Below are 5,265 nucleotides of genomic sequence, written 5' to 3' on the forward strand. Positions count from 1 at the left end.
GGCTCGGATATACATTGCCCACGTTCTTTCCGTCACCATCTTGAGTGATCGAGGAGAGCGTTTTTCCATTGGGTTACTTATTTGCCTCAGCAATTTGGGGCAAGTAGGTGACCAGAGTTGGGCGGAGGTGTCGTATGCCCGTATGCTTACGGATATGGGCAAGGCGACCAGGGTCATGGATTCCGCGGCAGCTACTGAGGTGCCTCGGATCTCGCTTACGTGGCATGGTCGTATCATTGAGGTATGTGTTTTAAGCTTTTTTCGGTTATTACATTCGCTTTTGCTTTAGGCTTATCATTTCTCGGTTTCAGGGCTTGGGGATACTCGTACTAGCATTTCTTAGCCCCTAGGGTGCTTAGGGCTGCTCGTTTTCCTATCGGCCATTGATTGGTCGCTATTAAGAGGAGACGAGCTACTTCTGTCGGCGACTTTCGCCAGAGGATCCTTTCGGCGACTCGTGCGTCGGTGAGTATTCCAACTACATGTGCTCTTTTTGTTTTTTGACTTTATTCATTTTCTAACGATTTTTTCATGTGGTTGTATTTTATAGATCGTTCTCCGTCCATAGAGTTTGATCGTCGGAGTCCCTGAGGCTATCCGGTCAGGTATGGTTCGTTGCCATTTCCGAGCCCTCTATACGGGATTCTCGGTGTACTAGAGGACCGGCGCTTGGTTATTAGGCGAGTGTGTTCTCTGGAAGCTTTCGTTCGAGGAGCCTTTGGTTCCTGCGGATCCCCCGATTCGGATGCTGCGTCCGGACCTGCTATCTACCGAGGATCGAGCTCAGGCGATCCTTGGTTATCCAGCGGAGCAGGTGGTGATTCCGGAGGCTTCTTATCTAGCTTTTATAACATCCAGGCTGACTCCTTTTCTGCCTTTTGTTCCGGTTAGTACTCTAACTCTCTTTTTTCCGTGTTTCTATTTATTTTTCGGGACTTTGACCCCTTTTATCGTTTTTTGTCACATGTATTTTAGCGGGTCGAGCAAGGTGGTTGGGTGCCTCCTACAACGGAGATCACGTATACCGATGTTGTCGGATCGGTAATTCGTGACACCCTTCAAGCAGCCGAGGATGACGAGGGGATACCGTTTGTACCTGAGACAGTTAAGTCGGTATGTCTTTTATGTAAATCTACTTAAATATTTCTATTTATTTTTTGTTTCATATACATTTGTTTACTAACTGTCCTTGTATTCTTGGAACAGGTTCCGCGGGAGACCGTGAACGACATGGTGAGGACTTTACACGCTTTCCGAGCTGCTTATCGGAGAGCCCTCGTGACTTTATCATGCCGTGATCATCGGATGATCGCGGTAAATATTATTTTTTATTATTATTATTACTCCCTCCGTTTTTTTTATATGTGTAGACACCCGTTTGTGTCTCCCCAAAACCAAACCCAGTGATGAGTACCTTTCGCGTGAAATGAAAGTGTGGAAAGTTTAGTGTTGCGGATAGTTTTAATTTCTTTTCTATTCTCTCTGTTTTTGAAAACTTATTTTAAGAAAACAGCCAATCCAGTTTGTATGGTCCATGATATGGGTTTAATAATAGTGTAGTTGGATGGGGCTTGACAAGAGCTTTCCAACGATATATTATAAGCCCAATTCCGATGAATATTGAGGAAGTTATGGCCAAATTACCAAACTGGGCCCGGTTTGAGCCTTATATGCGGCCCAATGATCTAGGGGAGGGCCTAATATAGATTTATCATTCCTAATACAATTAGGAATGGTTTTACTTTTCTAGATTCTTCTAGAAGGTTCTTTTCATTCCTAATTTAATTAGCTTTGATAAATTGACTTTTGTTGACTTTTCAGAGTTTTAATTAAAATCAAAGAGCATTTTTTAGGGAAATACGATTTTATCCTCCTGTACGGCAATTTTTATCTGATTTTAAGAAAACGCGTGAATTTCTGAAATCAGCGCCAAACGCCAGTTGTAGCGCCTGGCGCCAGTGTTGGCGCCTGACGCCAACAGCCAGCGTTGGCGTTGGTTCAATTTTTTGTGCGCTAGACTCTGTTTTGATATTTTATCTTTTTGGCTGATTTTCTCTATAAATAATGTCGTAAAAACTCCGTTTTTGATAACAAGAATTCACCTACAACCAGTTTTCATCATCAATTCTCTCTCATTCTCTTCAATAATCATTCATCAACTCTCATCAAGATTCTCTTGATTATTCTCTTTCTCTCTCTCTCTTTTTCTAAACTAGCTTTTTAATTACAAAATTTTGCATTCATTATATCTAGAAACACCTAGCCATATTCAAAGTTGCCTTCGCCCTAGACGTGAAAGGTTTAATTTCTGAGGGTTTGGTCCCAAATCACTAATTCAATTATTTAATTTAATTGTTTTGTTTATTATTTTCCTTGAAGTTACTAACGTGTGTATTTTGTTATTAGAAAGAGGTACGAGGCATCAAAGTAAGTGCTTTAATGGTTTTAATTGATGTTATTATGTAGAAATCATGTTTAGATTGTTATTTTGATTCCTAGTATCATGTCTAGGGTAAATTTAATATCAAATATGATTAAAAGTACGATGCTTTCTATGTTCTTCCTAATGTTTATGATTGTTAGTATCATGTTAGGGTTAAAGCTTTGATTTTTATTGCTTAGTGACATGTTAGGGTTTGTTATTAATCTTATTAGTATCATGCCTAGGATCTTGCTATGATTTAACATGATTATTATTATTATTATTAATTATGATTGTTATTATGATGATTATTATTATGATTATTCTTTATGATTATTATTGTTATAATGATGATTATATTTAATTATGATTGTTATTATTATTATTATTATTATTATTTTTATAATTATGTTGCTTGATTATTCATTGTTATTGCTTGATCACGCCTTTTATGCATGTTTAAAGGGAATTGGTATTTGTAATCACGCTTAATAAGATAATTAATAATCTTGTTAAGGTTAATATGATTATATTCCAAGTGATCGCCAATAATAGTTTATTTGTACATTAAATTCAACCAACATAGATAAATAGGTTTAGGGTAATCCTATTGATTGTATGTTAGTCAGAAAGCGCACATGAATACGATCAGAATAGAGTAGAGGCCTATTATTAGGGCATGTTCAATCTCTTTTAGGTTGGATTTGTACCTTCATCCCCGAACCCTTATTTGGTTCAAGACCTTATGGAGTTGACGATCTCTTGGATCGTTAAGGGGTGTAACCTTCACCCTGTGAACGGTTTACAAGTTCCTAAAACTTGTTGGCGACTCTTTTTCTCTATCTTCTTCCCTTTTGGACGCCACCGTACTTTAGTGTATGATCACAGTGGGGTTCAAGCTAGGGGTTAACGCTTGAAATTATTCCCTACAATATGCATCACTTGGGAATGCACATAGTTTTAGGAGATAAATATAATATTGTGAGTGGGTGAATATATTATTATAATAAAAGTATGATGGGGACCATGAAAGAGAAAATATGTGAGAGAGAATAGATATTTTATCATTTAAGTGGGGACATAGAAGAGAGAGAAATGTTAAAATAATTTGAGTGGGGTTTAAAGTAAGAGAGAGAAATAATAAAATATAGTATAACTTTACCAAATATAGAAGTGATGCATATAAAAAAAACACCCATAAAAGGAAAGTGATGCATATAAAAAAAACGGACGGAGTATTTTTTTGCAACGAAGTTATTACATTTTATGTATTAATCTTCATTTTGGATTTTGCAGGATGTGCAGCAACCGTCTAGTAGTCGCCAAGCACCCTGATTCCTGTTGTACACATTTATTATATTTTTTTTAGGAAACCTATGTATACATATTTTTTTTGCATTTTTTGTATATATGACACATTTGTATATATGTAATTTTTATTATTATTTTTTTTTTGTTTCCATGTGTACATTATCATTAATGCGAAAAAAAATTTCGAGGGAGGGAAAGGGTTCCCGACTTACCCCACTCGAAAAAAATAAACAAACTCGAAAAAGAAGGCGAAAAGAAGGGAAAAAAAGAAAAGAAAATAAGAAAATAAAAAATGGAAAAAGAAAATAAAGAAGTAGGAAAATAATAAAGAAAAAAAAAAGAAAAAGAAAGTAGGAAAATATTAAGGAAAAAAAAAATAAATTAAAAGAAAATCAGAAAATAGTAAAAGAAAATAAAAAAATAAAAAAAAAGAAAGTAGGCACGAAAAGGGACACAAAGTGTTAGAAGGCATGCGTATGATTCATCTTAAGATCTCGTGAATATTCCGTCATTATATGAGCCAAAATACGGAAAAAAAACCAACTTACATGCCGCGTCAGGGGACACGCGCGCAACTGCGTGAATTGCGCGCGACTGTTGCGCGCGGATGTCGCGCGCAACTCATGAGTTGCGCGCGCCACATGTCAGTGAACTTTCCTTTAAGCCGAATTTGCCGAAAATTTGCCCCTCTTGGGTCTATTTAAACGTGGTTTCATGTAGGCTTTTGATCATCTCGCATTCATTCGCTTAGTAACATAAGAAATTAAAAAGAATTAATCTCTCTAAACTCTTATTCTCTTTTTTTTTTTTTTTGAACAATGGTGAAGACCTTTGAACAACGTTTGAAGCAATGGGTTACTTCCCTTTTAACCAAGGATAAACTAGCTTTCAAAATTTACCACTTAGACCCTTTGTTGAATTATATGCAAACTAGTGGTTAACTTTGATTTTCTTCATGCCGAAGTCAACCATTGGGACTCTAGCCACCATCTATTCTTGTTTAGAGGGGACGAAATTGTTCCCCTTCCTGGTGAGTTCGAAGTCTTGCTAGGTTTCCCTACAAACACCCTCCCTGTGACTTATTCGCCTACCTTGTCAGATCCCAAACTTATATTCCAAAGTTTTTTTGGTTTTTCCGACAACGATATGACTAACATAGGAACTGAAGAAGGCATGAACTTTATTAAATTTATTGAACAATTTGTCGCCCCTCGTGACAACATGATTAAACAACGCTTTAAAATTCGTGCTTTATGTCATTGTCTTGTTGTTAATTGTTTACTTAGGACAGGCAAAGAATACATAGATTATTCGATGGTGTCCATAGTAGAGAAAATAGAGGGATGTCATTCACCCGCTCCTTTAGTTTTGGCAGAAACCGTTCTGTGCTTGAATCGCCTTAGAGGAGATCCTAACGAAAACGGTTTCACGGGAAGTCCACTCCTATTACACGTACGTTTTTTTTCGGCGTTTATCAGCGCAAGTCACGAAATTGCGCTGGCATGAACAACACAATCTTCTTCGATGCATGC

Source organism: Chenopodium album, chromosome 4, assembly GCF_948465745.1.
Source record: "Chenopodium album chromosome 4, dcCheAlbu1.1, whole genome shotgun sequence".
Taxonomy (NCBI): Eukaryota; Viridiplantae; Streptophyta; class Magnoliopsida; order Caryophyllales; family Amaranthaceae; genus Chenopodium; species Chenopodium album.